The sequence below is a fragment of the Rana temporaria genome, chromosome 1 (assembly GCF_905171775.1).
Source record: "Rana temporaria chromosome 1, aRanTem1.1, whole genome shotgun sequence".
NCBI lineage: Eukaryota > Metazoa > Chordata > Amphibia > Anura > Ranidae > Rana > Rana temporaria.
In genome coordinates, this window is record NC_053489.1 from 85643440 (window position 1) to 85668184 (window position 24745).

Here is a 24745-nt window from a genome sequence, read left to right on the forward strand (position 1 = left end):
GATCCTTGGTGGTAAGTGAAAATGTATATATGGATGTTGCGTGATGGAAATAGATCATCAGAGTAAAGAGTACACCTTCACCCACTATAGACAACACTTCAGCCGACGTGTTCAAGTAAAGGATGGCATCTTACCAACAGTAGTTGACCCTTTGATTAGAAAGAGGTCAATTAGGCTTGTTTACACAAAGTGTATAGCTCCTTGTAACCAGGGATTCTCAATCAAGCGACCGTATTCCAATAGCATAACCATGGGATATAGGATGAAAAATAATTAAAAACAAAAGCTGCCAAGTGGCTCCTTACTATGTGCGGTGCCTGAGTCCCGGCACTGAGGCTGCTGAGCGTGTATCCATAAGGAGAGATGGTCCCCGTCGCTGAGAGATCTGGCATGCGTTCCACCACCAGAAACCAGCTGGACCGGAAGTAACGTGACTGCGTGACCAGATTGCACCTCTGTTAAAGTAGCCAGTTTATTTCACTCTGCTACTAAAGCACCAAAATAGACAGAAAAGCACACCTGCGCTATTTTTCCTGTCCCTGCAGTATGCTGCAATGCAGGTGCATCAGAGGTGCATTCCTTTTGTGCTGTTTTGTCATCAAAGGCTGTGCACCTTACTGCAATGGCTAATTATGGTTTGTTGGCGGGATTTGATGCCTTTAGCTGCCACTGTGCATTTTGAGGAGGAGTTGAGTCTCTCCAGACAAACCTGGCCTTAATCTATCCATTGCAATATGTGCATCAATTTGGAGACTCAAAACTATAGAGTTACGGTCTGCAGCATACAGAGACGTGGTCACTGTGATTTGCACATATAGGCCCAGATTCTCGTAGGAGATACGACGGCGTATCTCCAGATACCCTGTCGTATCTCGGAGTCTGACCCGTCGTATCTTGGCACCTGATTCAAAGTATCAGATACGCCAGAATTTGTTTAAGATACGACCAGCGTAAGGGCCCTTTCACACTGGGGCATTTTTCAAGCGCGTTAGCGTTAAAAAAAGCGCCTGTAAAACGCCTGAAAGAAGCTGCATCTGCAATCCCAATGTGAAAGCTCGAGTGCTTTCACACTAAAGCGCCTGAAAAACACCCCAGTGTGAAAGTGGTCTTAGCGTTAAAAAAAAGCGCCTGAAAGAAGCTGCATCTGCAATCCCAATGTGAAAGCCCGAGTGCTTTCACACTGAGGCGCTGAGCTGGCAGGGTGTCAAAAAAAGTCCTGCATGCAGCTTCTTTGCAGCGCTTTAGGAGCGGTTAATACACCGCTCCTAAAGCCCCCTTCCCATTGAGGAAGCTTTTTTTAACGCCAAAGCGCCTGAAAAGCGCCTCAGTGTGAAAGGGGTCTTAGCAGCGCTTTACCAGAGTTTTTCGGGCGCTAGCAGTGTGAAAGGCCTCTGAAAGCACTTGGGCTTTCACATTGGGATTGCAGATGAGGCTTCTTTCAGGCGCTTTACAGGCTTTTTTTAAACGCCAAAGCGCCTAAAAAACGCCCGAAAAACGCCCCAGTGTGAAAGGGGTCTAAGTCTCCTACGCCGTCGTATCTTAACTGCATGTTTACGCTGGCCTATAGGGGCGTGTAAGCTGATTTACGGCTATAAATATGTAAATCAGCTAGATACGCCAATTCACGAACCTTACGCCCGGCCGTCGCATTACAGATACGCCGTTTACGTTAGGCTTTTCCCGGCATAAAGTTACCCCTGCTATATGAGGCTTAGATGAGGCGTACCAATGTTAAGTATGGGCGTCGGGACAGCGTCGAATTTTTCACGTTTTACGTCGTTTGTGTAAGTCGTTCGCGAATAGGGCTGGGCGTCATTTACGTTCACGTCGAAAGCATTGGCTTCTTGCGGGTTAATTTGGAGCATGTGCACTGGGATACTTTCACGGACGGTGCATGCGCCGTTCGTAAAAAGCGTCATTTACGTGGGGTCACATTAAATTTACATAACACACGCCCACATCTTCCACATTTGAATTAGGCGGGCTTACGCCGGCCTATTTACGCTACGCCGCCGCAACTTTGGTTTAAGAATACTGCACTTGCCCGTCAAAGTTGCCGAGGCGTAACGTAAATAGGATACGTTACGCCCACACAAAGATGCGCGCTTCTACGTGAATCTGGGCCATATTTATATATGTTGTGGTAAATCATGTGTAATCTCAAATCATAGGTGTGAAGCTGGGTTATTGATAATCCTAATCCTATTTTTACATAAACCCTTTTTTCCTTTTAATAATTCTCCAAGTAGATAAAGGCAACATTTTTACGCAGTGCCCCAAACCAATATTAGAGACTAATTTTATAAAAAAATTGGCAATAGCTATATCTGTAATTTCCCTACTACTGTGGGAAAAAGCAATGGTGGAAATGTTGGAATGATGTGTCACGCCTGAGACAAGCTGGGATCAGACAATTGGTGCAGGTAACAGATGTTTTAGAACTGCAAATTTCTTGTTATGCATAGTGACAAAAAGTGCAAAAACTGCTTAATTTGGCAGCGATTTGGCAATTATTGATAACTTTTTTGTGCTTTAACTGCACATTTTGCTAATGAGCTATTTATGTTTTATAGGGCATCTGGCTTCTTAGAAACTGCTTTTAGAGCATGAGAATGATTGCATCATATTGCTTCATCAAGTGGTCTTCTGCTAGGTGTTAATGGTTTCCCTGAGTTTAGTGTTCAAAGCACATTGCAGGCTGAAAGGTTCTGTTTAACTGTTGTTTTGTTGCTTAGGAACAAGCACGGAAGGGTCAACGGTAACTGCTGTCTGAATGTTAGTGAGAACCTGCTGAGTATGCAAATACTGAAAGTCAGGGAGCTCTGATCTCTGGAGTCAACTACTGGGAAACCTTCCATGGCGCTTTTTGCTGTCTGAGGAATTAAAAAAAGTAGTTTGGAAAATAAAGGTGGGGTAAAAAAACACTATTCTTATGAAAATAAAATTGGGTGTGTTTATGAGTTAGGCATGTATGGATCTATTTTATATTTTTTCACATGCTGTTTTTAAATAGAATCTGTGGGCCAGATCCACATACATTGCGCATGCTCCGTTTAGAAACTTCCCGCCGTGCTTTGCGCGAAATGACGTTGCCACAACGTCATTTTTTTAACTTAGACGTGACTTACGTCCATCCCTATTCACGGACGACTTACGCAAAAAAAAAATTCTAATTTCGACGCGGGAACGACGGCCATACTTTAACATGGCAAGTCTATCTATACGCCGCAAAATACCAGCTTTAACTATACGCCGGAAAAAGCCGACTACAGATGACGTTAGAAAATGCGACGGCCGCGCGTACGTTCGTGGATCGTCGTAAATCGCTAATTTGCATACCCGACGCGGAAAACGACGCAAACTCCACCCAGCGGGCGCCAAAGTATTGCACCTACGATCCGAAGGCGTACGAAGCCGTACGCCTGTCGGATCGAACCCAGAAGCCGTCATATCTTGGTTTGAGGATTCAAACTAAAGATACGGCGCGGGTAATTTGAAAGTAAGCCGGCGTATCAGTAGATACGCCGGTGTACTCCCTATGTGGATCTGGCCCTGTGTGTTTTGTAATGCAAAAAAAAACATTTATTTTAATATGGACAAATATACTGTACTTACCTTTCTTTTGCTCACCTTCCACATCTTTCAACTGCTGGTGGTAAAAAAACACCCTTTTGGTAAGCTTTGAGCTGTTGGATATGAAGCTTACACAAGACTATGAACTCAGTGTTGTCACATGGCCAAATGACATGCTCCAGCACACAGGGTATTCCTTTTGGCTCCTGGTACTAAACATAATGGTGGGAGAGCAACGGAAAGGTAATTGTAGCTCATACTCCCAAAGGAGCTGAATAGAATGGAGGATGAGGTGAATATTGTTCCTCTGTAGGTCTCACAAGGGCAGCAGTATTCAAATTGGACACTGCCACACTGGATGACCTCAGAAGCCATCTTTAATGGTGGCAATGCTAACAAATAGCAGTGCTTTGCGGCAGTAGACGCACAGTTGCAAAATGGATAGAGTAGGGACAGGATGTATGCTGGATAGGGTCAGCTTTTTTGGCCTTAGGGAAAGGTTTCGGATGAGAAGAGACCGAATAGGGACACCGCTGCCGGCTTAACTATTCCTTGCACTCCGGTATTGAAATAAAGGTTTTGGATTAGATCTTCCAATTGGCGTTACACTACTATACTGTCTAATGGCTGCCCCTCCACTCAGATGTTGTTCCGGTAATGTAAGCCTTAATAGAGTGACAACCCTAGTGCTGGAACTACTCCAATGTGCCACTAACATTGCTGAGAACTATTGCAGTTTCTTAACACCATGCTCTCTGGACTGAAGAGCAACATGGGAGAATATCTTCCTTACAGACTCAATGGGATGTAAAGAGAGTTCTTCTGCTTCTCCTGCATATTCAACATATGCCTTTTGCCACTCCTATTCTTCTTGAATCAAGGTCAAAACTGATGTGTGCACCCTAATGCCCTGTACACACGATCGGTTCATCCGATGAAAACGGTCTGATGGATTTTTTTATCAGATATCCGATGAAGCTGGCTTTCATCAGTCGTGCCTACACACCATCGGTTAAAAAAACGATCGTTTTAGAAAGCGGTGACGTAAAACACAACGACGTGCTGAGAAAAATGAAGTTCAATGCTTCCGAGCATGCGTCGACTTGATTCTGAGCATGCGTGGATTTTTAACTGATGGACGTACCCACAGACGATCGTTTTTTTCTATTGTTTTTTTAAACAAGTTCCTATTTTTTTCACTGATGGATAAAAAACCGATGGGGCCCACACCGATGAAGCTGACTTTCATCAGTCTTGCCTACACACCATCAGTTCAAAAACCAATCGTGTCAGAACGCAGTGACGTAAAACACAACGATGTGCTGAGAAAAATGAAGTTCAATGCTTCCGAGCATGCGTCGACTTGATTCTGAGCAAAGCTGTTGATTTTTAACCGATGGTGCCCACAGACGATCGTTTTTTCTATCGTTTTTTTTACCATCAGATAATTTTAAAACAAGTTCCTAGTTTTTTCACCGATGGATAAAAGACCGATGGGGCCCACACACGATCTGTTCATCTGATGAAAACGGTCCATCAGACCGTTTTCATCAGACGAACCGATCGTGTGTACGCAGAATTTGTCCTCAGATGTTTGTTGAAGGGTTGGGCTATCTTAGTGAGCCCTTCCACAAACCGTCTGTAGTAGGACCAGAATCCTCAGGACTGAAGATGTAAACGATAGCTCTCAGACTTCAAGATTTTCCCCAAGTCAGCAAAGAGGGGTAACAAAAACACAAGGCTAACTCACTTAAAGTAAAGAAACAGTAAAAAGCTGCGCTACAAAGTAAGCGCCCAGAGGCGATTCAGTTTGCATGTGTTTCGCTATATAAGTTTCTCACTCACTCACTCATCAGCAATGACTAGGTCCATCCTACTGACCTGGCTTCCAGCTGAGGGGGAGGTAGAAAGATTGTGGACAAACCTCTTGTGTAGCTTAATTCCCTGAAGTAAATGCTGATATATTTGATTCTTCTGCCCTTTCCAGTGGTTACTCATTCTAACTGAGCCTGAAACCTGAAACTGCTTTACTACTACACAGGGTATTAATTTGCAGCAAGTCTCTGAAAACAGATTTTCTCACTGGACTTACTCCCACTACAACTTACTTACTTGTAGACCCCCAGTCAGAAGAGACTAAGTTTTAGCTTCAGGAAGTTTGTCAGAGATACCTCCGACAACTAAATTATAAATATACATTGGATTCCTCTGCTGGCTTACTTGGGGCCCATATGTTGGTGCACAATGAAGGATGCAGTCTCTTTAAGTTGAGAAGAAAACAGAATAATTTCCATAGATGATAGAGGGGTTAGCCAAGTCCCCCTTTAATATGTGAAGTTGGTGGGGAAGATCACTTTAAGTATATTGAAAGGCAAGAAAAAGTCACCTTAGTAGAAGATGGGGGGAACTGTAAGATGTATGTCCCTTTAAATGGAGAAGGTTTTTTTTTTCTCAAACAAAAGAAGTTTATTGAGCATGAAAAATGAGACATACAAAAATCCAGAACACATTGGATATTGAAGACAACAATCAACAGCACATAAGCGTGGAAAACAATGTACCCCATACCACATACATTGGTGTACAGTTCACCTATAAAATAAGTTTCATTGTTGAACAACTGTTACATAATCACCCAGCTCATAATGCAATGTTGGCATAACTATTGAAGTAGGTAAATGGAGAATTTGAACTTGAGCTGCTAATTTCTTCTTTGGATGGCTTGAACTTGAATTGAACCAATTGCAAAGTTCCACCTTGCAGAACTGCATCAAGAGATGGGCTTAGGATGGGTGTCCTGGCCCCAACCCTCTCTCCCACAGTTCTATTTAAGTGACAATAAATCTCTTTGCATTCAATAAGTGTCTGGCGCCCATCAATTCACCTTGCATTACACCCACCATGCTTTGAAACCCACTCTACACAGAAGGATGTCAGCTGTCCTTGACTCTGGAGGTTACCATTGGGCAGAGAGAGGCCCAGGGCCTTGCTACAACAGTAACAATTGACAGCGTTACTTCCAATTGTAATAATAAACAAATAGGGTGGGGCTTATGCAAGGGCATCTTCAGTCATATGTCTAGGGAACCATAATGTCTTAGTACAGCTTTCACTGAAAGATAATTGTAAAGAGCTGCCAGCTCACTACAGGTTGTTACCTCTTGCATTCCTTCAATAATGGCTCATGAATGTTAGTGTGTGAAGGGATGTCACTGCCCCCCAAGGCTAAATTAACAATGTCAGAGATCTATGTGGGAGTCTGTAAAAGGATAAAAAGGATATTCAGGGAGCAAGGAAAATCAGTTAATCGGGTGGAACTACTCTCCATAAAGCACTGTAGCATTTCTTAAAGAGAACCTGTCACCTTCAGGGCAAATTGACAGTCCACCCTTGTTGTCTATGCTGTAAACTGTGCTCCCTCATGGCTGCAAGACTGCACCCTGAGTAAGAACTGGTGTTGAAGCTTACCTAGGTAAATGGGCTTACCCCCCCCCCCCCGCACATAATATTGTTCATGTCTAACAATTGACTACTCAGGCCCAAGCACTGTTACACAGAGAGGAACACATGCTCCCCCATATCTGGAAGCCTTGCTTAAATAGAGCAATGGATTGTGAATGTTCCAACAGAGTGGAAAGGCAATGGGGGAGCACTAATATGTGAGTATACCTTGTTGGGAAGGGAAGTGAAGGAAAGGGAGGTGTCTTTAATGTGTGGAGGGATGTAAACAATGCCACTGGCCTTGGACCAAGATTTGATTGGGTAAATAGAGCTTTAAGGGGGTGGGTGGGCTACATGTGACAAGGTAAATAATTCTTGATTATCATGGAAGTACCAACTATAAATATAAATAGGGTTAAAAATGCAGAAGTATCCAATAGTAAGAAAATTATTCTAAACTACCATGTGGCACAGCAGACCATCAAAATGTAGGGGAACCTGAAATGGACTGCAGTTGGTACTATGCTGTCCCCGGGTCCCACCGTGCATTTTTTCAAACAGAGTCACCACATACCTGTGTTTGGGGTCACCATCTTGGATACATGTCTCCTGGCCGGCTCACGACATTCTTAGGCCCATGTTGAAGTGAAGACCCTAAGGTACAGGCCTGCAGAAGAAGGTCAGGGGTAGACAAGGGGTAGACAAGGTGGCTCCACCTGTTTCCCAAGTGCTCTCAATCACTCTCCCTGGGAGTTCAGCCATTCACCACAAGGCCCTTTATGGAAGATACAGCTCAGGCTTACATGCCTAACATTAGGCTCCACCCATAGTTTATATATAACTGAGCCGAATATTAACTTTCCCAGCCTGGGCCAACGACGGGACAGCTAAAAACACACACATTTCCAGCCTGCCTACAGCTAGTTTACAACATCTCCATGTTCCATGTAACTACCCAGTGCAACAGGCCTACAAAAAATTAAGGCTTATCTGCATCTTATATTGCCCCTCTAGACCTAACTTATATTTTTTAATTAAAAACAAATCTACCCTATGCAGTTTCCCTGATTTTTCTCTTATATAATATATTTGAGAACCAGAGGGTGACCAGTAGACTTAAAGCGGTTGTAAACCGCATAAACTTTTTTTTTTTTTTAAACCTGCAAGGCAAAAGGCATAATCAGCCAGTATGCACCGCATACTGGCTGATTATGAAATGCTTACCTCGGAACGAGGTGAGGAACACTTACCTGGTTCACGCCGAGCGAGATGTCATCTTGCTCCGGCGTGTCTTCCGGGTATCGGCGCTACAGCGCTGTGATTGGCTGGAGCGGCGATGACGTCACTCCCGTGCACGGGAGATTTAAATTCGGCAAGGTCCGGCGGCTGCCGGTCCTTTAGCCGAGGATCCCCACTGCACATGCGCCGCTGCAATCAGCGGCGCATTGCGGGGGGAATATCTCCTAAACCAGGGATATGCAATTAGCGGACCTCCAGCTGTTGCAAAACTACAAGTTTCATCATGCCTCTGCCTCTGGGTGTCATGCTTGTGGCTGTCAGTCTTGTTATGCCTCATGGGACTTGTAGTTCTGCAACAGCTGGAGGTCCGCTAATTGCATATCCCTGTCCTAAACCATACAGGTTTAGGAGATATTCTTGATACCTACAGGTGAGCCGTATTATAGGCTTACCTGTAGGTAAAAGTGACAAATAAGGGTTTACAACCCCTTTAAAGGGGTTGTAAAGGTTTGTTTTTTATTTTCTAAATGGGTTCCTTTAAGTTAGTGCATTGTTGGTTGACTAACCTTTTCCTTCCATTTCCCTTCTAAATGTTTTTTTTCTTTGTTTTCTTTGTCTGATTTTCTCACTTCCTGTTTCTCCTCAGTAAGCTGTTCTGGCTGACTAACCTCCAGTCAGAACAGCTTACAGGAAATGAGAAATTCAGACAAAGAAAAAAAACATTTAGAAGGGAAATCAAAGTGAACCAACAATGCACTAGCTTAACCACTTAGGCCCCGGACCAATATGCTGCTAAATGCCCAGAGGCGTTTTTACAATTCGGCACTGCGTCGCTTTAACAGACAATTGCGCAGTCGTGCGACGTGGCTCCCAAACAAAATTTGCGTCCTTTTCTTCCCACAAATAGAGTTTTTTTTTATAGTATTTGATTGCCTCTGCGAATTTTAATTTTTTGCGCTATAAACAAAAATAGAGCGTCATTTTTTAAAAAAAATCAATATTTTTTACAAGAAAAATTGAATAAACTGAATTTTTGTCAAACATTTAGGCCAAAATTTATTTAGCCACATGTCTTTAGTAAAAAAAAATCCCAATCATTTTTTTTTAGCTTCCTAGCGGCAACAGTGACACTAATACAGCGATCAGAAAAATGATCGCTTAGTGACACTGGCAATAGGGAGTGAAAGGGTTAACTTGGGCGGCGATCAAGGGGTTAAAACTTTATTAGGGGGGGTACGGGGCTACCCTGGACCTAACACTAACTGGCTGTCACACTAACTGTCACACTGACACTAAATGCAGTGATCAGTACATATATGATCACTGCATTCAGTGACAGTGTGACAGGGGGGTGGGGGGTGATCGAAAGGGGTTAAGTGTGCCTGCGTGTGTGGTGTCAGTGTAGTGTTGGTGCGACTTACTATTTGAGTCTTCTCTCATCTCGGCGGTTTGAAAATACCGCCGAGATGAGAGCTGCATCACTTCCTCTGCCTTCTGCCTGTACGTGCCATTCTGTGGACGTAAATAGTCGTGCGGCGGGCGTTAAGCGGTTAAAGGAACCTATTTAGAAAATAAAAAACAAACCTTTACAACCCCTTTAATTGGGATGTACTTTGTCTTTTGTGACCAGAGTGCTATTACATACAACGCTATTTGACTTCTTTAGCAGTATCAAATTTTTCTGGTAAACAGGTGTGGTTAAGCATGTGGTGAGGTGCTTCACCATGTGAAGAGTTGCACTTTACTGCACTTCGCTGCACTTTTTGGAGAAATATACTGCAAACATTGGTTCCATCACTAATTTTGGATGGTGGACTTACACTGTGATTTTTTTTTAGGAGGAATGTTTTTTTCATCTGTGTATTTTGTTTTCACATTTGATTTATTTTTGGTTCTGTTTTGTTATAATTTATAAGATTCATAAGATGTTCAGAGCACACCACCTATTTATATAAATCATTTTTACCAATTTATATCTTTTGGTGTGCTAGCAGCTGTAACCTATTACACCTTTTTAGCGTGATTACATTTTATTTTTGTGGGGGTTAGGGGCTTTTTTTAAATCCACATATTGTATAAGGTGAGAAGCTTTTTTTTTTTACCTGGAGATATGTTGATTAATGCAAATATTCAAATTGTACATTAAATATATGTATTTTATTAAATGCATAGTTGTGAACATGAAATAACACAACTGCAGAGTTTGTATGCTTCTGAATGTTTTCTTGATTACATTTACTGTGGAAAATGCCACTTACAATGAGGTAAACAAGCTTTAGTCAGTTTTAAAGTTATCAAGCATTTATCATTGATTTCAAGCAGACCATTAATAATACATGAGCTCCATTACTTGCTTTAGGGTCTGAAATGCTTTCAGCAACTGATGTGTTTAAGACATTATAATCTTGTGTTTTATTTATTTTTTTAGTCGTCCCGTGTATTATTTCCTGAAGATCGTGTTTACCTATAAAAGAACCTGGGGGATCTATAACTGATTGTCGGACTCGTTTCATTGATTTCAGAGCTAAAGGATGAGGTAATGCATCTTACAAGCTTATCGAGAAGTCCTCATACAAAAAAATGTCTTGGAACAATCCATATTCATGGATTAGACTGTCTGCTTTATTACATTTCATATTCACTTTTCACTGATCTGTGTATCTTCTGACAGTGCTGTGTGTGAGAGAGAGAGATACATCCAGCTCCTTCTGAGGAGTCAAATCTTCACATGAAGTAAGAAACCTGTCAGCGTTTATAGATTTCTCTGGTAACCAATCGATCATTAGATGCCAGGAACGTTAATCCGATTAAAGGCAGTAAAACAGATTTCTATCTGTGCTGCCTGTCTCAGATTTCAGAACACAAGAGAATGAGAGCGGGAGAGAAGGAACAGAGAAGTATGACATCATCCCTTGTCTGCATCTGCATCAGCTAATGAAATTACGCAATGGGCTTCAACGTTATTAATGTCAATGTGATTCCACGCTCCTAATAAGAGCACTTTCAAATTTACTCTGCCACATGGAAAGCTTGAAAGCCCTATTATTCAAAGGTGTGCACTTGTGTTCCCAGGGAGTGCAAAGTATAAGCTGTCTGGCAAGAGGTTTGCCAACTGTGCCTTTAATCTAAGCACAACGAATGACAATGAAGGTCATTTTAAAATTACATATTTTTTCATGCTTAGCCTAATTCATCATTAGAATTCGTTATCCTCAGTTGAAAGCTATGTTAGAAAAACACTATCTATCTGTCTCAATACCTTCCACCAGGTGCAAATGTTTTGTATGTAATCTGCCAGGTCAGACATTGCTTGTTGGATTAAAAGTATGCTTGTTTGCACATCCCCATTTTTTTGGAGTATCAATGCATCCTGTGCTTTTCTTTAGACAAAAAAACAACACCAATTTATTGCCCTTGGACCTTGCCCTCGGGTGCTAGCCTCTGTGCTTAGTTTTCAAGGCATCCCCATTAGTGTTGCTCACGAATATTCGCATTGCGAATATTCGTTACGAATATGGCATATTCGAATATTCGCGAATAACTCGAATTTCGCGGCCAAAATTCGCTATTCCGAATATTCTTATTTTTTTTAAAACCAATAACATCCTAGTGATCTCCATCGACGTCTAAAAGCATTGCTGGTATGATTAGAGACCCTGGGCCGAGTAGCTAAGCTGAGGCGATCCTTTTATGTTGCCAAATATTTGCAATCGCGAATATTCGTATTACGAATATTCGCGAATACTTTCTCCGCCCTTCTTTTGCATCAGAGCCAATCAGAGTTCTCCTATCACAGTTGTCATAGGAGAGAGTGGAGTGTTTCTGTGCGTTTTTCCAGTGTATCACATCTTCAAATAATTTTCCAACTTTTGTCCCGTGTCATCATTTGCATTTCACCTCTTTAATGAGAATAATAACTGTTTAACATAAAGACATTTAAGAGATGTCAACGTAAATGGTTTACTTGGCTTTTTTTTTAACTCAACAGAATCAGGGGCCTCAGTGTGCGGTTGATCTTTACCTAACTCAATACAGGTCAGTCTAGAGGAGAGATCTGTATTTTCCAAATCTATGGTTATTCAATATTTATTAAACTAATCAATATACAAATTGGTCAAAGTAAACCCTCAAATCTATATAATAATGTATTTATTTTATTAATACCTTGTTGTTAGTTGCAGGGTCCATTACGTAAAACCACACTTTTTCCAAAGGGCAGGTGAAATTGAATGTTTCAAAATTTCGCAATCAATTTCGCATTTGCATTAGCGAAATTTCGCAAAAAAAAATATTTTTTTATAAAATATCACGAATATTCGATTTTAGCGAATATTTCACGAATATTCGTCTATATATAAGCGAATATAAGCCGAGGCACCTAATTTTACCACCAAAAAACTGGTAAAACTTATTGACTTGAGTATAAGCCTAGGGTGTCCATCTGCATGCCTCACTGTGCCTCACTGTGTCCATGTGCATGCCTCACTGTGCCCATGACTAGACTTACGTTTAACATGGGAGTATATAGAAGGGGTGCCCGACTTTGAAAAATCGGTGCTCCCCAGCCGTCGGTCCCCCGGACAACAAACTTTGCACACTTGTAGAGGAAGAGTGCCAGGGGACCTATGGCCAGCCGGTACTGGGTCCCCAAAGTCCAGGAGATCAGGTGCAAAAAGGTGACTTAAGTATAAGCCGAGGGGGGCATTTTCAGCACCAAAAAATTTGCTGAAAATCTTGGCTTATACTCGAGTATATACGGTATGTTGTACTCACCTTTAAGCTAAATAAAGATAACTGCAACTGGATGCTACTGAGTCACTAACTACAGTAAATCATTGGTTTGAGAGTAACTTGGTTTGAGAGCGTTTTGCAAGACAAGCAAAATGTTTTAATAAATGCCTTGCCTTGATATACAAGCAATGTCTTGATATAAGAGTAGTGTCATGTCACAACGGAGTATAAAAAAGGAGAAAGGAGCCTCTAAGTGTAGCAATATGGTCATATTTAATGAAGGTACAACATTTAGCAACTTATTGCTACACCTAGGTGCCTCGCTTCTCTTTTATACCCTGTAAAAAAATGCTTTGATATACAAGTACTTTGGATTACAAGCATGTTTCTGGAACGAATTATGCTTGCAAACCAAGGTTTTACTGTATATCCTATTTTTGCATCTAGACTCTGTAAAGTAATCTCTACTGAACCATTCAGACCCTATGGAAGTTTGCGTGGATTTAGAATCTCCAGGAGTTGGTGCTGAAGTGACTGATCTCGGCATCTGATCTCCAGAGAGTAGTCTCATCACCCCAATGTATTTCACAAACTTTGTTGCAGGGGTGATGCTAGATGTGGACCTCTTGGTCTCCAGGTTCGGCAATAGACTAGCCAGGTTTCTCTCCAGGTTCAGGGATTCACTAACCTTTGCAGTGGCAGCCCCATGGGATCAATACATCTTCCTCGCCTGTTAAGCAGGATCAGAGTTGAAGGCATTCTGGTGGATCTTACCGCACTGGCCCAAGAGGACATGGTACACGGACCTCATTGGGCTCCTGGCAGACTCTCCAAGGGCCCTTCCAGATAGTCAGAATTTTCAGTCTCAAGGACCTGTTTACCAACCAGCTTCTCGGTTACTGGCTTTAAAAGCCTGATTGCTGATTGTGTCATTTTTACAAAAACTCTGCTTTGAGACTTTTTGGGAGGTTGCTATCCTCAGTGCCATTATTTAGAGAGTTGGCCCCCTTAAAGTGGTAGTAAACCTTTATAACGGCACGCTGTCACTGCTGAAGAGGCTTCCATCTTGAATGGCTGAGCCGCGATGACGTTGCTCCCGCACATGCGTGCGTGGGTCCCGGGTACGGCACACAGCTCTGAAGGAACGGCACAGGTACGCTGTATCTTCAAAGCACATGTGCTGGTGAGATCACCAGTTGCTGCTCAATAGAATACCTCTTAAACGGTACACGTATAGAAGATATTTATTTAAAACTTAAAGTGGAGTTCCACCCATAAATATAACATTACATCGGTAGTTTTAAAAAAATGTCATTAGTCCTTTACGCAAATTTTTTTTTTTTTTAGATGCCTTCAAAGTGTTGTTGCTAGGCAGAATAGTTAATCTTCCCACTTCCTGCACCTAGGTGCTTAATGCTTCCTAACCTACACCGCACAGACTCCTGGGAATGTAGTGGGTGTAACTTTACAGGAGTCTGTGCACTCCCCAGTCTCAAAGAATCATGTGACTTGGACAGCACAGGTGCTGAAACCTGATCTGACACTGCTTGTGCAGCACTGAGCATGTGCGAGATTTGCAAGGCTGAAATCCAGGAAGTCATACAGTCTGGCTTCATGATGCCCACACTTAAGATGGCCCCAGTCAATTTCTATTTTATAAAGTGTCTAAATGCTGTAACAACCTAACAAAACGGACCTTAGTTTACAGACTAACTTTACTAAAATACATTAAGCGTGTGTATTACAGGGGTATTTATATTTAAAAAGTGAAATTGTGGCCAGAACTCCGCTTTAACAAATATTTTTACTAAGTGCACCAACATCCATATACTTAGGACACCCAATGTTACAGGTGATTTATTCTTCCAATGCAAACACACCTTGCACACTGGTACTGACTAGTATTCCAGTGTTTCTCTTCCCTTTTAGTTTCTCTCTTTCACTCAGCTAATGTGACCGAAGTGCTTATGGAGAGCGGCAGGGGAGGGGAAAACAAGTATGTTATACAGGGGCCTGATGTCCTCAGGGACCCGATGGCTAGAAGATTGTCAAGGTGCACAATAAAAACCTGTGTCTTTGTGTAACTAAAAGGCTGGCTTCATCTCCCCAGTGGCTTGTGTACAGTTTTTGGGCCATTTTTAGGCATTTTGCCAAGGCACCCCTGAAGAAACCTGAAGGCATCCCTAGGTGCCTGGGCACCCGGGTTGAAAAAGGCTGACATACAGTAGGCACACCTGACATCATTTGCCAATCCTCATCGCAGGTACACCAGATTTTCAGGTCCTCCAGAGTTAATGGACTCTATAAAGTGCTGCATAATATGATGGTGCTATATATAAATAGAAATAAATCACAGTTCCTAGATGGTATTGTAGGCCTGACTCCCAAAGAAACCCTGATTTTGAAGACAATGGGTATTCCTTTTTTACTAAATGCAAAAAAAAAGGGTGGGGGGATTTCCAGTTTTTTTGAAAACCCCCTTTAAATTTAAGCAACATTTTATCAATGGAAAGTACATGAAGAGGATCATAGACATTTTAGTGTCAAAGTCCATTTAGCTGAACTTCAGCTTTTTAGACATTCACCCCATGCCAATAAATACACAAGAGCATTTAAGCAATCATGGACAAATCAAATGTGCAGTGGAAACAATCCTTGATTATCATGTGGCTCCATCTGACTAAGTCACCTAAGTATGAATCAGAACTTGTGACTTTGCTTTTTAGGATGACTCAGTCACAGCTCTACCAACTCATCCTTTCAAAAACTGACATGTTTAAGTTACATGAAAATGTAAAGGTTTGCCAATCACTGCTTTTCACCATGCCTACAGTAAACAAACGTATTAATCATTTAGTCATTATGTAGTTACAAGGGGTACCAGGACATTTGGACTTGCACCGACATAAGAAGCATGGTTGTGATATTTACCAACAGAATAATTTAAAAATGGATTTCAGTTTTTATTGAAAAATTGGGCGTTATTCCAAGTCAGGCGAAGTCAATTACAAACCCAAAAATATTCTTGGAATTATTGTGACTTCTCAAGGTGTTTTGATTACACCCAACAGCCACAGGCAGTTTAAAAAAATAATAATATAATTGATGGTTATAAATTATAATAAGGCGTTAAAATGAGAGCTGATTCTTTCTGCCTGCACGTTCCATGATACAGAAAGTCATTGCGAAATGCAAATTAAAGAGGAATTAAAAGAAGTTAGGTCAAGATCTTAAGAGCAAGAAAAATTGACATAGACCTGTATCAAATTTGGCTTTCAGGGGGGTAGCAGTTGACTGTTTAGGTGGGAACCCCTCTCCCAACAGACTTTCCAGTGCTACCTTTTTAATTAAAGCGGAAGTTCACCCGAATTTTTTTTTTTAACATTAGATTGAGGCTAATTTTACAAAGCAGAATCGGGTGTTTTTTTTAAAATGAATGCAGTACTTACCGTTTTAGAGATCGATGTTCTCCGTGGCTTCCGGGTATGATCTTCGGGACTGGATGTTCCTATTTGATTGACAGCCTTCCGGCGGTCGCATACAGCACGTCACCAGTTGCCGAAAGAAGCCGAACGTCGGTGCGGCTCTATACGGCGCCTGCGCACCGACGTTCGGCTACTTTCGGGAACTCGTGACGCGCTGTATGCGACCGTCGGAAGGCTGTCAATCAAATAGAAATGTCCAGTCCCGCAGCCCATACCCAGAAGCGGCGGGAGAACATCGATCGCTAAAACGGTAGGGACTGCATTCATATAAAAAAAAACACCCGATTCTGCTTAGTAAAATTAGCCTCAATCTAATGTTAAAAATAGATTTTTTGGGTGAACCTCCTCTTTAATTTAGAAAATAGTATTAAAAATTAGTTTGAAAACATTGTAACCTTCCATTTACACAGTTTTAGAAACACTCCATAGAGCAACTAGAATGGAAAAATTAGTGTCATTGCTTGTGCTATGAAATCCTGTCCCCAAAATGGGACAGCTGCATGGCAGAATGAGAATTCTTTACCCTGCAGTGAACAACAATGCCAGATGTACCCTATGTTAGAGTTTTGTCAGGAAGAACAATAAAGGTGATGTGTTAGACCCCTTTCACACTGGGGTGTTTTCAGGCGCTTTGGCGTTAAGAAAAGTGCCTGTAAAGCACCTGAAAGAAGCCTCACCTGCAATCCCAATGTGAAAGCCAGAGTGCTTTTAGAGCCCTTTCACACTGCCTGCGCCCTAAAAACACTGGTAAAGCTCCGCTTAGGCCCATTTCACACTGGGGCGGGAGGTGCAGTGGCGCTTTACTGCTAATTTCGTTGCGCTATTCGGCCGCTAGCGGGATGGTTTTACCCCCGGCTAGCGGCCGAGAAAGGGTTACTCTGCAGAGGCGCATTACCGGCGGTATAGCCGCGCTATCCTATTGATTTCAATGGGTGGGAGCAGTGAAGGAGCGGTATACACAACGCTCCTTCACCCCTCCAAAGATGCGGCTAGCATGACTTTTTTCCCGTCCTGCTAGCGCATTGCTCCAGTGTGAAAGCCCTCAGTGTTTTCACACTGGAGAAACAGCAGCAACTGTTTAGGGTCGGTTTGCAGGCGCTATTTTTAGCGCAATAGCGCCTACAAACCGGTCCAGTGTAGAAGGGGTCTAAGACCCCTTTCACTCTGGGTGTTTTTCAGGCGATTGGGCGTTAAAAAAGCGCATCAATGGGAAGGGGCGCTTTAGGAGCAGTGTATTCAACGTTCCTAAAGCGCTGCAAAGAAGCTGCTTGCAGGACTTTTTTTAGATGCCCTGCCAGTGCAGCGCCTCAGTGTGAAAGCATTCGGGGCTTTCACATTGGGATTGCAGATGTAGCTTCTTTCAGGCGTTTTTTTTAACGCTAAAGCGCCTGAAAAACACCCCACTGTGAAAGGGGTCTTACTCTGTTTTAAACTATGTTGACACAGAAACCCTTAAGGCAAAAGACACATTTTCAGAGACTTCACTGGTAAATGTAAATGAATTGTATATGGCAGTGCTAAGCAATTACTAAAGCCCATTAGAATCCAGCAGCCTGGCAATTGTGCGCACATTAGATGCAATTCTCAAAGCTTTAACACAAAGATAGGTATTCTATTTTTCAGCCATGTGACTGTAATTTTATGTCACTATTAATATTGTGTTTTGACACATTTAGCGCTGCACTAATTATCTATATTTCTTATTTACTTTGTTTGTTTGAGTGCTGGCTGCTCCTTTTTTCTGTGGTTTAGCGCAGTTTTTTCCCCTTTTTCCAATGTACATAGATCACCTAGAGGGGAATGTTTTTTTCTCAAATGTGGAGTCACGCTTTAAGTAAAAAAGATTTTTTGATTCACTTTTTGCAAAAAAAATAAAGTTACACCCAAGCACATAAAATACCCCCCCCCCCAAAAAATAAATTCTAACTTCTAATTCTAAAATTCTAATTCTAACAGAAGATATCCATTGTAACACTAAACTGATATCTATAGGGGGCTTTTGAAGTGTCGCCTATTGAAAATGTAAAGTATTGAAGTTTGATGCCATTTCACTGGCACACAGACATTTAAGGTTTGGCATGTTGGGTATCTACCGTATTTATCGGCGTATACCGCACACTTCTTTGCCCTGAAATTCGGGGCAAAATCGTGGGTGCGCAATATACGCCGATACCCGCTTCCCGCGCCGAGTTTGAACTACTGCGCTGGCATATACCGAGCGCAGTACACTCGTGTATAGTCGGGCAGGCTCGGCTCGTCTCAGTCACGTCCTGGACGTACAGGATGCACAGGACGTGACCGCGAGAGGAGCCGAGCCTGCCCGACTATACACGAGTGTACTGCGCTCGGTATATGCCGGCGCAGTAGTTCAAACTCAGCGCGGGAAGCGGGGATCGAGCGGGGAGGACACCGCAGAAGGACGCCGGACCCGACGAGGAGAACACCACCGAAGCCGCAGACGGACACTGGACCGGACGAGGCCGCCGATGGACGCCGCGCAAGACAGCAAAACTGTAAGTACTAAAATCTTTTTTTTACAGTAATGCGGGTCCACTTTAGGGGTGCGCGCTATACGCCGGAGCACGCAATGCCCCCATAAATACGGTATTTACTTGGTGCAACCTCGTCTTTTATATTTTACCAAATGTGGGTAATTTATTGCGTTTGTTCGCCCTAAAATTCACGTTAGTGTGTTATTAACAGAAATTTTGCATTTCCCAGACCTAATATCGTGTTACATAAAAAATTGGAACTACCACTATTTTATTCTCTAGGGCAGGGCTCTTCAAACGATGGCCCTCCAGTTGTTTAGGAACTTCAATTACCACCATGCCCTAGTCATATCTGTGAATGTCAGCGTTTTACAATGCCTCATGGGATGTATAGTTCCACAACAGCTGGAGGGCCGTAGTTTGAGGATCCCTGGTATCTGCTTTCAGAAAATATATAATATTTGTGAGGTTTGTGAAATCTTCAGGCCTAAAATGATTTTGATGATATGTTCAAAAACGGCTCTGGCAGCGAAAGGGTTAAATTATTCCTATTATGTTCTCCATCATCACAGTATAATGTTTCCCTATAGTTTGCTCAGTAAATTGTTTCTTCTTTTTCTCCTCTCAGTAAAATTGAGACCAACATCTAGAGTTTGGAAATATTTTCACAGTGCAATTTCTGCTAAGAGCAAAGCTGCAATTTGCAAATATTGTGAGAAGAAATATTATTTTCCAAATACTACAAGGATGATAAAACACTTCCTGGCATGCCAGAAGTGCTCTAAATAATCTAAAAAATACTTTATGGAATTAAAGGGGTTGTAAAGGTAGATGTATTATCACCTTAATGCATTCGATGAAAAAACATCCAAGCATTAACGCCCCCCCGTGCCCCCCTTTACTTACCTGACCCCTCGAAAGTCCCGCGCCGTGAACGCGCAGGCTTCTGGACCAGCTTCTCAGCTCATTCATTGGTTGATTGAAAGCAGCGCAGCCATTGGCTAGCGCTACTGTCAATCATATCCAATGACGCGGCGCGCCGGGGGCGGGGCAGAGTGATTCAGTGAGCGGCTATGGCCGCCGGCTGTTTCACAGGAGCGCGCCTGCAAAGACTTTCCACCATGCGAGCCCGGGGGAGCCGAGACAGCCACCGAGTGACCCCAGAAGACCAGGTTCGGGGCCACTCTGTGCAAAACCAGCTGCACAGTGGAGGTAGGTATAACATGTTTGTTATTTATAAAAACAAAGCTTTAGTGTTCCTTTAACCACTTCCCCACCGCGCCATAGACAAAAGACGTCTACAGCGCGGTGGAGTTATTCTGGGAGGACGTCCCTGGGACGTCCTCCCAGAATCCTTCACCCGCGCGCCCCCTGGGGTGCGCTCCCGGAATCATCTGACCCGGCGCATCACAGATCGCGGTAAATTGCCGCTGATAGCGGCCGTTTACCACGTGATCGCTCCGTCAAATGACGGAGCGATCACTTGTAAACAAACCGGCGTCATGTCATGCCGGTTTCTCCCTCTCCTCTCTGTACCGATCGGTGAATTTGAATATTGGCAACTCTCGGAGATGTTTTAACAGTCATTAAAGCGGAGTTCCAACCACAATTAGCATTTTTTAATGTATGTCCTTTCATCATGCGTTTTTATAATATAAATCTGGTCACTTACTATTTTACAATCTGCCGCCGCTCCGCATAGTTATTCAAAAAAGCTAGTTTATAAAACTATATCTACACCGTTGTCATTTTGCTTGTGGGCATTGTGAAGCCTACAGGCACTTACTTCCTGGAAGTCTTGGATGGGGAGTGATAATTGGACAGCGCACTGCATCCTGGGAAATAATGACACACATTTCCCAGGAGCATTAGAGGGAGATTATGTCAGAATCCTAGGTGGTTTCAAAGGCAGATTTTGTGGGACCGCATAGCAACAGGCATTTCCAGATGAGTAAAAAAAAAAATGTTCTGTTTTTTTTTCTTTTTTAGTCGTAACATTGTTTTTTTGATGGAACCTCCACTTTAAGAGGTAAAGGCTATAGTTACATACTGCCATGTCCATTTTTTTTTATTAATGTCTTATAATGTCCCTAGTGGGACAAAGTATTAGACATCATCAGAAAAAGAGAAGAAAAGAGAGAACTACTGTTTCTAATATGAAAGAAAATATTTATTGACAGCTGACATCTTCTTCTAATGTGATTTTATATGCTAATCATGCTATGCCATTTTGTAAACCAATACATGGTGCGATTTATCTCTTTACAACTGTGGCCAATGATTCCATGACCAACTAGATCTCTTCATTCAACCTCTTATGCCTTATATAACCAGCAACGACCTTGGCAAAATCCTGGATAGAATATTGTATACTGCCTGGAACGCCACTATCAAGGTTCATTCGAATAAATACTTGTATGGGTGCCACACTTTCCCATTTAAATATGGCAAGGCAAAAAGCTGTGCTCTTGGGAGCTATTTTTTGTTGTATGACTCGCCCTTGTAAGGTATGAGGTTGTACTAAGATAACAGCAACTATTCATGCAATTAATGTGTAGGTATCATTCCATTGATTCACAAGTGTAATAATATGATGCACTTACCTCACTCTACCTGACAGCCACTACACCCCCCCCCCCTTGCAGTTATTCTTCCATGCCACTAGATGCTGCCAATCTTTCAGGTTGATTGATGGGTTCAAACCATTTTCTGAGCCCAGACTATCATTGACCCTGGGGCAGCTTCATCACACAGCTTGAGCTCTCGATACTTTTAAATGGAACAGTTCTCACATATCATTACGTGGATGGTGATTAATTTAGTCTTGGAATGGGGGGGGGGGGGGTTAATGAAGCCGCAGTTAGACTTTAAATTATTTTCATTTTTCCTACTGTGATATAGCTGTGCATGTTTTCTTTGTGGATTCAGTATCAGTCCTGCTCACTGGTAATTAATCATTAAAACATGCAAAGATACAGCATAGCAGGCAAATGGGCCTTTGTTGCAGGATTTCTCAGTTATCATAATCTTTGAAAAAAATATATAAATTAAATCATTCTATAGAGCACCTATTATATATTTATATACTCTATATACCGTATTTATCGGCGTATAACACGCACCCTAACTTTAAAAAGGGATGTTTCAGGAAAAAAAATTTCCACAGCTATACGCAGGCACAGTTTACCCTCTATTTTCAGGGTAAAAAAGTGAGTGTTATACGCCAATAAATACAGTATACAGCTTGTATAACAGTGTAAATTTGCTGTCCCCTCCAAATAACTCAACACACAGCCATTAATGTCTAAACCTCTGGCAACAAATATGAGTACAACCCTAAGTGAAAATGTCCAAATGGGGCCCAATTAGCCATTTCCCTCCCCGGTGTCATGTGACTCGTTAGTGTTACAAGGTCTCAGGTGTGAATAGGGAGCAGGTGTGTTAAATGTGATGATATCACTCTCTTATACTGGTCACTTTGGGCCCAATTTGGACATTTTCACTTTTTTTTAAAAAAAATGGGGATATTTATTATAGCAAAAAGTACAAAATATTGTGTTTTTTTCAAAATTGTCGCTCTTTTTTTGTTTATAGTGCAAAAACTAAAAATCGCAGAGATGATCAAATACCACCAAAAAAAAGCTCTATTTGTGGTAAAAAAAAAACGGACATCAATTTTGTTTTGGTGCATCGTCACAGAACCGCACAATTGTCAGTTAAAGCGACGCAGTGTTGAATCACAAAAAATGGCTCGGTCATTGAGCAGCTTCCGGGGCTGAAGTGGTTTAACTTCAGCTTTAATATGTTAAAGGTAATATGAGATTTTAGTCATTGGGTTTACATCTATTTTAACAAATACAAAATAGCTAGTTTTCTATAGCATTTATCAGTTTTTTTTTATGCTATATAGCTCATAGACATAAGATGCTGATATCTACTGAGCAGAATAAGATATGGATTTATTTACTCCCCAGTATTAATATGGAATGTAGCAGGTAATACTTCCCAATCCAGAAATAATCCCGACTGTCATATGAGACTTGCATCTCCTTTACAGCCTAATCCTATTTCACATTTCACTAAAACTTTATTCTAAACTGTTAATGAACTAAGTAATCACACTTATATTAATATACCATGGAAAAGATATAAAAAGACAGCATTTATGAGGTTTAATACTATCTGCGCTAACTGCAGATATGAATGTATGGGTACGTAATCAATTATATAAAGAGGGCATTCTAATATGAATGGCATTTATGTAATTGGGTACTATGCCTGAAGAATATAAAATAAAAACAAAGCAGGCGTTGATTTTCGTTATTCTACATGAGATAGTTTCCATAATTTCAGCAATAAGAAAATGTGGGGTTGATTTACTAAAACTGGTAAGTCTGGTGCAGCCCTGCATAGTAACCAATCAGCTTCCAGTTGTTTTTTTGGTCAAAGCTTAATTGAACAAGCTAAAGTTAAAAGCTGTTTCAGTAAATCAGCTCCACTGTGTTCCCTAAAATATATTGCTCTTAGGTATACAGTAGTATGTACAGTACCTGTATTCTGGGTTAGGGTCATGAATGGGCCCTACATTTCCTTCTTCACTTAGGTGTGTACATCAACTATTATAAGAGGAAAGAACTGGCCTGTGTGTGTAAGTACCAGTGTTAATGTTGGCAGCAAATTTTGATTTAGTTTTAGTCTTATGCCGTGTACACGCGATCATTTTTCGACTTGTAAAAAAATAAGTTTTAAAAAAATGTCATTTAAAATGATCGTGTGTGGGCTTCACATCATTTTTCGGGTTCTGAAAAACGACAAAAAAAAAAAAAAATTGAACATGCTGCATTTTTTAACGCCGTTTTAAATTATGTAGTTTTTCGAGTTGTAAAAAATGATCGAGTGTGGGCTAAAACTACGTTAAAATCGGCGCATGCTCAGAAGCAAGTTATGAGAAGGGAGCGCTCGTTCTGGTAAAACTACCGTTCGTAATGGAGTAAGCACATTCATCACGCTGTAACAGACAGAAAAGCGTGAATCGTCTTTTACTAACACAAAATCAGCTAAAGCAGCCCAAAGGGTGGCGTCATCCGAATGGAACTTCCGCTTTATAGTGCCGTTGTACGTGTTGTACGTCACCGCGCTTTGCTAGAACGTGGTTTTAATGATGAAGTTGGAAAAAACTTTGTTTTTTTAGAGGCTGAAAAAAGTTGTTTTTTACAAGCCGAAAAATGATCGTGAGTACGCGGCATAAGTCTTAGGACTAAAATGGCATTTTAGTTTTAGTCCCATTTTAGTCTTCAATTGTTTTAGTCATATTTAGTCAACTAAATCTACAGCACATTTTAGTCGACTAAAATCTCCAGTACAAATGAAGGGAAAAGTCTGGACAGCTGCACTCCAAAAGATGTTGCTTTTATTGTAAAAACAGGATCACAAAACACATGCAAAAGCAAACGGGATACAAACTGACGCGTTTCACACTATAACTTAGTGCTTAATCATAGCTAACAAACACATAAATAGATATTGAATATATACTCTTTTCCCACTGATCATGTGACCAAAAGGGGTGGTGATGAAGGTTCCAATCAGCAAATTAATGATTGGTATCTCCTGTGAACACAAAGGAATTCAAACCAAAGCATGTGGTTGAGAAGGAAGCACTCTTAAAAAGCACCCATAAAATGTTAAAGTAAACTATAAAAAAGGAAAACAAAAAAAAATGTATGGGTACTTTTTAAGAGTGCTTTCTTCTGGGATGGTCATAAACTGTAGATACACTAAAAG